Genomic DNA, 11,732 nt, shown 5'->3' with positions numbered 1-11,732 from the left:
GCATGAACCATATGCACCAACCATTTGTAGGCTTTACACCAACCACTGACCACTAGCCTAACCACCACACATTAAATTGGACTAAGGAGTTGGGATTACATTTATCCAACAGGATCATAGAGATCAACACTTTTTTCCCCATCGAGAGGCACAGCTATTGATTCTTATCCATAGAACAATTACTAACCGGGATTTACTTCATCTATCGAATAATAACAGAATTGAGTCTAATTTTACGGATCCATCAGTCTAGCCCATGGGTTAGCCAACCGCCCAACCACTGTAGAGATGGGATCCAATTTAGAATTTGGTTAGGTTTTGTCCCAGGTACCAGGGAAAAGAGTTCCCAGGCCCCCTAGCCGGATGGATATTCATGCAAATATAACACCAGTCATGCCACTTACACACCACTATGAAATTACCTTTTTCTCAAATTCAACCATCATTAAAACAATCGTTTAATGAAACCATAGTATCTGATCACAATTCTCCAAAATATTTAGTTGAGTCTTAATTTCCAATCATCCCTTCACCGGAGTATCTATGGCATCATGGGCAACCAGAATGCTCAAGTTCACTCAGGGGCCTTTTCCATAGTTCCTAGCTCATAGTACCTGGTAAATATTCACTTATAAAAATCAAGATGGAATCCTCATTGAAGATAGCAAGATCAACCAACAGATCCATATAAGAGAGCTATGGACTCATCAGTTGAGGACCAGCAAGGTCAATCAACCAGATCCATACTCGGTTTCAGAAAACAACTCTTACTCCTTGTTGACAACGCACGTGTGGGTATCTTCGGCAACCTAGAGCCCGAGCAGCATCGTATGGTCAGCACCCTCTAGGATCCTTCGCAGGTCACCTGGCACTTCACTCATAGGCCGCTTTCTTGGTCCCTCATCCAGTGTACCGGAAGCTCACCATTTTAAATCAAACCAAGGCTGGTCAAGACCTCGGTCGCGACCTTGCTATGCGAGACGTCCTCCGTTGACTCTCCGTCAGTTGTTGCAACTTTATCAGTTAGGTCTCCACGACCTTAATCACAAGACGATCAAAATGCTTCCCCAGCATTCTTGACATAAAACAGTCATTTATAAACATGTCACAATTATAGTTTCTATAATGAACTCTCGTCTTTCCACATTATCCCTCATCAGTCCACATAACGTGGCTGGATCAATTGTTTTGGAACTAACATATCTGAAAAATAAATGAATAGTACGTTATACCTCATGCACGTTCATTTTGCAAGTTATAATGAAGGGTGATCTGACATGTGTTTTACATACCTCACAAGCTCGCCCATCTTATAAATACATTTTTTCAAACTCTTATTTGCACAATGGTCGATGCTAGTAGGTAGTATGAACTGCGCACATAAGAGCACATGTATGTGTGGTTTATGGCATTACAAAATTTAATTTCAATGTACAAGACTTGGAAAACACTTACTTGGAGCATCTTGTGCCAATCGTGGGACTTCAACCCATATAGTTGCTCAATGCCTCTTTGGTTGTAAAGGCTCCCTTCAATGATCTCATGCATCCAGTGGGAGTACGCAAAGTGGTGATGGCCTGCTTTACCTGCTTCTCCTCTTTCTTTGATATAATCCATGGTGCAGGCGAAAGACGAACGTGCCCACCCTCCTCTCGTGGCCAAGCTTGACGCATACGTCCTGCGACCCGCAAGTCCTCCCGTACGCTAACATTGTCTCGTTTATCAATAACATGTTCCCAAATACCAGATTCCACATTCTTGAAGATGTGCATGGGATCAAGAAGATGGTTGATCTTAAGATGGGTCCAATATGGTAGCCGAAAAAAAATGGAGAACCTACACAAGGGATTGCTCTATGTGATCTTTAATCCAATTAGAGACTACACAAAACAAGATTGAAAAACATTACTATACATGTTCATGCCATCTGGAGGAAGAATATTTGTAACGCTTCCAATCTTTTGCACAAAGTGTTTGTGGAGGAATGTTACTCTTACTAACAACATATTTAGGATGATTTGACGGGAGAAATCGATGATGATTATCGAATATGGTCTTACACAAATCGTCAGCATACTCATGTACTAACGAAGGGCCACAAACAGGACATGCATGTTTACCCGATGTTTTCAAACCTGTTAAAATATAAATATAAGTTTAGTTTTTAATGAAAGTATAAAAATCGCGTGTATACACATGGCTACATGTCTCTGTTTGCGTGTATAAACGTGACTACATCCTAAAAATGGCGTGTATAAACGTGGCTATATCCTAAAAATCGCGTATACAAACGCGGCTATACCCTAAAAATCGCGTGTATAAGCGCCGCTACATCCTAAAAATCACGTGCATAAATGCGGCTGATTTATTATAAACGTAAAAATACACGCGCTGTTACATGCGACGACCTGTCCATACCTGAAAATAACCCGCCTTCTCCAAATAAACATTTTCAAACTAAGATTTGCTCTCCTTCGTTGACAAGGAGCACACACGGGTGAAGGAAACCAGCCAAAAAGAAGACTCACTTTTTTAGAGGTGAGTCAATTTGTCCTTTGTCCTGTCTCTTTCCTTCCATTATTTGTTTATGCTACTGTCTCTTTCCTTTATGCGTTTGTCTCCGTCCTTGTCCTTCTCTGGTAGTACTTTTGTAAAACGATTGTGACAGTGGGCTTTTTATAATAAGGACGATGTGTCGGAGGTCGGTCGCTTTCAAATTTTTTTTTGCGTAGGCCGCGTGTAGGAACGTGTGTATGTTTGCGTGTATCCTGTCTGCAGCACAGCCGTTCACGCACATATACACGGATTTTTGAACGGGTGTATACACGTGACTGTGTTTCACCCATGCTATAGCTTGCATTTGTGCTTTGATGCAATCATGTATATACTTTTATTTTTGCAGATTCTTTATGGATCCAGGTTCTTCATCCGATCCATTTGCGTACGGCACTTGGATGATGGAGATGCTAAATCATTTTGGGCACCATCCTGGTCCAGTAAAGTTGAGCTTACAGAGTACATGTATGTCCATCCCCCTCCTGGATTGCCTGGTATCTATACCCCGCCCCCGAGTATCCAGGTCACTCCACTGCCGTCTATGCCTGCGAGTCCGACGAGACGGCATGCAGCTTCTCCTCTTCCATGCCCGCCGAGGAGACATACCCCATCGCAGACACACTCACGCACACCCTCCCAGGCACCGTCACGTCAGGGCTCACAGCCACCATCACGTACTCCCTCATAGCCCCACAGTCACGTAGACAATCCCTCAGTCATGACTCCACCCGCAGCAGCAGCAGGAAGAGTGGGAGTGGAGGATGCGACAAGTGCTTTGGTGGGGGAGGTAGTAGGGCACGCGGTGAGAGAGGAGATAGAGGGAGAACAGTTAGAGGAGACAATGAGGATGATGAGGAGATGAGAGAGGTGGAGGGAGTGATCTGCTATGATGTGACGGATAGGGGTGGGATAGTGATGGATGCGAGTGGGAAAGAGGTAATGGAGTACATGCGTGGGGTAGTATCAAACTTGTATAGAAATTGTTTTATTCGATTTAAAGATCAAAATAGCCGATTAGTTGGGGAGGTGATAGATGTTGTACATAGTCGGTTCCCCAATCCCCCACATGCGACATTCTCGGATGTATGGGGAAGGATGCGAATAAGGGAGATCTTAAATAATAAAAGATCTCACCTCCTTAAGAAACTCGCATACGATGACGGGCTAAATGTAGCTGCGGGTGGCTATCCTGCCGAGAAACCTGCCCACCACTGCACACAAACGCGAGTGGAAGGAGGCAAAGAAACGAGCAGAGGGTGGCGTGAAGAGCAGGCAGCATGTGGAGGCATGACGGATCTAGATGGAGACCATTGGATCTTGGCATTTCGGATCTGGCGGCGTCGAGTCATGGGAGGCAGAGTTCGTATCTTGCCACTTTATTTGATTGTTTACTTAATTCATTGATTCTATGATTGTTTTAATCTTACAAATTATGTTGATTATGATACAGCGACGGGTTACGGGGAGGAAGCCCAAAGCCCACGATACTGGGTATGCTCGCCGGCATAGCAGACGTGACATGTGGGCACTCTTCAGAGCCGAGGACGTATTACGGACGCGCAGTTTGAGATGGCCATGAGACCATATGGTCGACAGGTACTTGAAAACTCTAAACGAATGATTTTGGTTTATTGAATTACATATATATATACTTATATACTATATATTACTTGAACAGGCATAAGCTGCTGCTGCTGCACCTACTGATGATCCACCCGCCGCCACTGCAGAGGGTGGACGTGAGCACTACTCTCATCGGACATTCCGACCGATGTGAGCTCATCTGATCATGGAGGGAGTAGCGAGTCATCATCTGGGTCTGAGTCGTACTCAGACTTATAGTATCACATTCCATATATTGAGGATGTGGTTGTATATATATTTTTGTAACTGAAGCCATGGGCTACTTCGACATATGGACTCCCTTGTATATATGTGTACACATAAAATTTTGATAGTAATATTGAATCGTGAATTGATAGTATTGCATTCATGTTTGTCTTGAATCGTGTTTTGACAATGTATGCGTTCATGTCGTTCTTGTCTTAAATCTTTCTCGTGGATGGTGCAATGTATCCAAAAAAAAAATCCAGAGAGTGTTATTGGGTGCTGGAATGCTGGAACAACATTCAGGTACCAAATAGCACTCTCTGGAATTTTTTTTTTGCTCTCTGTTCACGTGTATAAACGTGTCAACTCTGCAAAAAGTTGCGTGTATATACGCGGATACTCTATGAAATGCGTGTGTATAGACGCGTCAACTCTGGAAAAGTCGTGTGTATATATGCGAAAACTCTGTGAAATACGCATGTATAAGCGCAGCTAAACTGACAAAACGCATGTATACACCCTCCTATCAGCGTGTCTAAGTGCAGCTAAACTGACAAAATGCGTGTATACGCTCGTGTGTCAGCGCGTCTGGCTATTTCTATACATGCGCTTTTACACGCATGTCTCTGGCCGCGATGATACACGCGCTGATACACGGACTCGTTACTTTTTTTCCACAAGTCAGCGCGGGTATGAGCTCGATCCCTTGTAGTGCATGTGTGACCCTTGGATGCCTGACCCTAACCTTAACCCTTAAGGTTAGTCTTAACCCATGCTCCACTAGAGCTTGTTCCCATGCTCCCATGCTGACAAGCCTGATGATGTGGGTTAGCCTCCTAGTATATGCACACATAATGTGCATATAACAGAGGTATTTATTGACGATCTATGTGTACACTCTCAATGGGTAGACCATCTGGCCTACTTAAGGAAAGTGTTCGAAACGATGTAGATTATATTGTATATCCCTGAACCCCTTGAAGTGTCACTTGTTTTGGGTCAATCATGATGTGATATTGGGACACATTATCTCGAAGAATGATATATCCATGGACGATAGCAAGGTCAAGCTAATATTAGAGCTACCACCGCCTACCAACTACAAGGGAGTGCAAAGACTTATGGGCCATGTGGGGTACTATTGCCGCTTCATAATGTTGTATGCAAAAATAGCCAGACCCTTGTACAAGCTCCTCATTGTCTTTGAGTGGACTGAGGAGTGTCAGGAAGCATTTGATTGACTGAAGCAAGCATGCCGATTCTACGACCCCCCAATTGGGATCTCATATTTCACATGCATTGGACTATCCAGTTTGCTTTGCAAGTCCTCCAGCTGAATGATGCAGAGGTGAATTACACCACCACAGAGAGAGGAGGATTAGCCATGGTTTACGCTGTCACTCAAGAAATATCGACATTACCTCAGCCAACAAATTTGTATTTTTTGTGGACCATCAAGCCTTACTATACCTTGTAAATAAACCTTGCACCATGGGGACAATCACACGATGTTTACTATTGTTGTTGGAATTTGACTTTACAGTCACGGTAAGGAAGGGAACACAGCATGTGTGCGACCACATGTCAAGAATTCCAAATGGGGAACCAACAATTGGTGTTGATGATGATCTCCCTGATGCTTATTTATTCAAATTGTTCATGGTACCCGAATGGAGTGAAGAAATCTCAAAGTATCTAGCTTTGAACAAAGATAAAATGCGGTGGCTTATCAAGTTGGCTACACCTTATCAACTGATTGCAGGAGAACTATATAAGCTAGGAAAAGATAATGTGCTTATGAGAAGATGCGTTAGAGAGGATGAGTTTGTACCATATTGGAAGAAGCTCATTCAGGTTAGTAGGCGGGTATTTTGCTTGAGAAATCACAGCTCGAAAAGTGCTTCAACCAGGACTATGGTGGCCTATGTTATTTGGAGACGCCATAAAAGATGCGAAGAATGTCAACATTTCGCTATTCCATAGCAAAAGGACAAGATGTCACTCACCCCTATTATTGTAAGACAACCATTTGAGAAATGGGGGATAGATTTTGTGGGACCGACACATCCATCCCAAGCCCGATATGTGACCGTGTGGCCATGGACTATTTCATGAAATGGGCAGAAGCCAAAGCCTCAAAGAGAGCTGATGCGCGAACAATTGTAAAATTTTTATATGAGCAAATCATCTCAAAGTTCGGCTGCCCATTAGAATTGGGTGAGTGATCGCAGCTCACATTTTATCAATGAGGTGATTGATCATTTACTTGCGGGATTCTTAGTGATCCATCAAAAATCATCACCTTATTACCCACAGGCCAATGGTCAAGCAGAGAGTACAAACAAGATTTTGTGTATTATCTTGACGAAAACCTTGGAAGCAAGTCGAACAGGCTAGGAACATAAGCTGACAGCAGCCTATGGACCTATCGAATATCATATAAGGTAGCGATGGGTTACACTCCCTTCTGTCTAGCTTATGGTGTGGAAGCAGTTATGCCTATGGAATACCTAGTTGCAAGCAAGTCGAACAGGCTAGGAACATAAGCTGACAGCAGCCTATGGGCCTATCGAATATCATATAAGGTAGCGATGGGTTACACTCCCTTCTGTCTAGCTTATGGCGTGGAAGCAGTTATGCCTATGGAATACCTAGTTGCAAGCTTCAGGATCGTCATACAAGAGCGTCTAATGGAGAATGCATTAGCTAAAAGGCTAATTGACTTAGAGAAGCTTGATGAGGTGATAGCATCACATGGACTCGTGGTTGAAAAATTACATAGGAAACATTGGTTCGACAAAAATCTTAAGCAAAAAGAACTTGAAACAGGGGACCTTGTCCTCATGTATGATGTCGATAGTGCCTAGAAAAAGAAACTTAAATATTGAGGCCTGGGACCATTTCAAGTATCGAAAATCACACCTCAGGTGTCTCTTCAAATTGAGACAATTGATGGCATCCAAATGGAGAGTTATGTCAATGGAAGTAAATTTAAAAAATACTTTGGACCACTAACCCAAGAGATGCTCTTGTAAGAACATCTCTCGAAACAACAGAAACAACTTGCAAAAGAAAAGATACAGCAAGCACAAGAAGAAGCTAAAGCTAGAGAGGTCAAAGCCAAACAATTAGTGCACAAAAGACTTATATATGTCAACATGGCTTCTGTGACCCTTTTGGATGAAGGGAAACTAAACATTGAACCAGCACGACTCAAGGTGGGACTTACTACAACTAAAGGCCATGCAACAAGCATTGCATTAATAGATACGGGGTCAAGTCATAACTTGATCTCATATGAAACCTGGGTAGCATTAGGTAAACCACACGTTGAACCCACTGATGCGCAAGTTCGTAGAATTCACTTGATAAAACCCGAGGGATTTTTCAATGTTAACATTTCCATAAAAAATAATTCCTTGGTAGGGAAGGGGTTTGTCATGCGTGCAGGTTCCATGGAAGAAGAGATGATTCTAGCACAATCCTAGATCTATGCCTGGAAAATGCAATATCTAATGGGAAGAATGAACAACATTGATAAGCACAGACAAGAAGGTCATCTCCATACCCTTATGGAACTCGACAAACAGAGGGAAGCACATCATAACTGATGACAAACAACGAGTGTAATGGCAGCACCTCAGAGGATGTAAGGCCCCCGACATGGGGGCGTATTCCGTTCGTTGATTAGACGCCTGGATAGTTACTATTTTTGGTCGGAAGTTCGCAGATTAAAGGCTTAAAAGCTTAATTAAACCCATTCCGGGTACCCGTTTTTAGTTCAGAAAAAACTATTTTAAGCATAAAATTACGCGTAGATTCCAAATTTGGATTCAAATTTACAAGTTTCTAAGCAAAAATGGCTCATTTTCCAAAAATAGAAGTTTTCTGATCGTAAAAATGACAAACTAAGTTATATATTTCAACTCTGAAGCAAGTACATTGTTATTTACAATGGGTATGTTACATCTTTTTCGACTCTGAAGCAAGTACATTGTTATTTACAATGGGTATGTTATATCCTTCCCTACTAAAAGAACTCGAGATGTCCTCATCTCGGCACGAACTCTGGGTAATTCTTTTGGAGGGTTGACTCTTCCTCCCAAGTGGCATCCTCCTCAGGGTAATCTTTCCATTCCACTGAATGTTCCCTAAGGATTCTATTGCGAAGCACTCTTTCTCTAGGGTCGATGATTCTATTAGGTCTCATTTCAAGGACTCCCTGGGTTGGCATTACAATTTGTTCATCATCAAGAACATGATCAGGATGAGGCACATATGGCTTTAGTAAGCTTACATGGAATACATCATGGATTTTGAGGTGGGTTGGGAGGCGAAGTTTGTAGGCATGTTTTCCCAAACATTTGATGACTTCATAAGGCCCACAATACCTTGGACTCAGCTTCCTAAATTTTCCAAGAGATAAAGAACTTTTCTTTGGCCGTACTCGAAGAAAAACTTTGTCTCCTTGCTGGAAAATTCTTTCAGATCTTTTGGTATCAGCATAATGCTTCTGTCGATCCTGGGCGGCTTTAATATCCTTACGAATAGCTTTGGTTTGTTCTTCCATTTCTTCAAGCATTATCCTGGAGGCTTCAACCTTTAGTGTGGGGTCAGAGAAATTTAAGGGAGACAAACATTCCTAACCATAAAGAGCTTTGAATGGTGACATCCCTATGCTTTGGTGATAGGATGTATTGTAAGAGAATTCCACTAGAGGGAGATACTGAATCCACTTCTTTGGTTCACGCCCAGAATAGGCTCTCAGGATTTCTTCTATAACCTGATTAACTCTCTCAATTTGACCATCTGTTTCTGTGTGGTAAGCTGTATTGAAACAAAGTTGTGTTCCAATAGCCTGGAATAATGATGTCCAGAACTTTGAAGTGAAGTCAAAGTCCCGGTCACTGACTATTCTTTTTGGCAATCCATGAAGCCTAAAGATTTCCTTGATGAAAAGGCGGGCAATATCAGAAGATTTAAATGTCTTCTTTACTGGGATAATATGGGTTACTTTGGTTAGCATATCCACAACTACTAAAATAGAATCATATCCTCCCTGTGTTGTGGGGAGACTTGTGACAAAATCCATACTGATACATTCCCACTTCATCTGAGGAATGTCCAGAGGTTGGAGTTTCTCGGGCATTTTGATTCTTTCAGCTTTAATCCTTTGACATGAAAGGCATTGTCTGATGTATTGAAGGATATCTCTCTTCATTCCAGGCCAAAAGTAACTTCTCCTTAAGGCATTTAAGGTTTTTGCATAACCTGGGTGTCCTGCTATACGGGGCTATCATGAGCTTCATACAAGATCATCTTCTTCAGTGCAAGATCTTTGGGAATACATAACCTATGCATGAAGTAGAGGCATTCATCATCGAGGGTGTATCCCTTGATCAATACATTTCCCTTTCCTGTGGGTGTCTCCTTGTGAACTAGGCTTACTAGCTTTTGGTAATCAAGGTCATGAGGTGAAACCTGCTTTACCTTCTCTAGGATGGGGTTATTTGGCATAGAGATTGCACTTAGGAAGTATTTGTGACTAAGGGCATCTGCTACAATATTATCCTTTCCAGGATGAAATTTGATATCAAAATCAAACTCTAACGAATAGCTTTGGTTTGTTCTTCCATTTCTTCAAGCATTATCGTGGAGGCTTCAACCTTTAGTGTGGGGTCAGAGAAATTTAAGGGAGACAAACATTCCTGACCATAAAGAGCTTTGAATGGTGACATCCCTATGCTTTGGTGATAGGATGTATTGTAAGAGAATTCCACTAGAGGGAGATACTGAATCCACTTCTTTGGTTCACGCCCACAATAGGCTCTCAGGATGTCTTCTATAACCTGATTAACTCTCTCAGTTTGACCATCTGTTTCTGGGTGGTAAGCTGTACTGAAACAAAGTTGTGTTCCAATAGCCTGGAATAATGATGTCCAGAACTTTGAAGTGAAGTCAGAGTCCTGGTCACTGACTATTCTTTTTGGCAATCCATGAAGCCTAAAGATTTCCTTGATGAAAAGGCGGGCAATATCAGAAGATTTAAATGTCTTCTTTACTGGGATAATATGGGTCGCTTTAGTAAGCATATCCACAACTACTAAAATAGAATCATACCCTCCTTGTGTTGTGGGAAGACTTGTGACAAAATCCATACTGATACATTCCCACTTCATCTGAGGAATGTCCAGAGGTTGGAGTTTCCCGGGCATTTTGATTCTTTCAGCTTTAATCCTTTGACATGAAAGGCATTGTCTGATGTATTGAAGGATATCTCTCTTCATTCCAGGCCAAAAGTAACTTCTCCTTAAGGCATTCAAGGTTTTTGCATAACCTGGGTGTCCTGCTACTACGGGGCTATCATGAGCTTCATACAAGATCATCTTCTTCAGTGCAAGATCTTTGGGAATACATAACCTATGCATGAAGTAGAGGCATTCATCATCGAGGGTGTATCCCTTGATCAATATAATTTCCTTTTCTGTGGGTGCCTCCTTGTGAACTAGGCTTACTAGCTTTTGGTAATCAGGGTCATGAAGTGAAACCTGCTTTACCTTCTCTAGGACGGGATTATTTGGCATAGAGATTGCACTTAGGAAGGACTTGCGACTGAGGGCATTTGCTACAACATTATCCTTTCCAGGACGAAATTTGATATCAAAATCAAACTCTTGCAGAATCTCAATCCACCTCCTTTGCCTCATGTTGAGATTGGGCTGGGTGAATATCCACTTTAAGCTCTGGTGGTCAGTTACAAGCAGAAACATACGGCCTAGGAGACAGTGTCTCCATAACTTGAAACAATGAACAACTGCAAGGAGTTCCAAATCATGGGTGGCATAATTGACTTCATAGGATTTAAGCTTACGAGAAGTGTAAGCCACAGGCCTTCCTTCTTGAATTAAGACACCACCAAGTGCAAGGCCACTAGCATCAGTGACAACCTCAAACTCCTTGGTGAAGTCAGGGAGCTTCAGAACTGGTGCTGAGGTGAGGATAGCCTTAAGTTGGCTAAAACTGATTTGGTGGATTGGTAACCATACTATCTTACATTCCTTCTTGAGGAGATCAGTTAAGGGTGCGCTATCTTGGCATAATCCTTGATGAAGATCCTATACCATCCTGTGATGCCTAGAAACCCACGGATTTCTTTGACTGTCCTAGGGGGTGGCCATTCCAATATATCCTTGACTTTGGCAGGGTCTACTGAGATGCCCCTTGAGGAGACAATGAACCCTAGATATTCAATTTGGGAAGTGAAGAAGGTACATTTGCTTTTCTTGGCATAGAGCTTATGTTCGCGCAGTATTTGCAATACTTTGCGTACACGCTCCTCATGTTCC

This window comes from Cibotium barometz, chromosome 8, assembly GCF_041138505.1.
Source record: "Cibotium barometz isolate CiBa-2024 chromosome 8, ASM4113850v1, whole genome shotgun sequence".
Taxonomy (NCBI): Eukaryota; Viridiplantae; Streptophyta; class Polypodiopsida; order Cyatheales; family Cibotiaceae; genus Cibotium; species Cibotium barometz.
Note: the sequence above shows the minus strand (reverse complement) of the source record.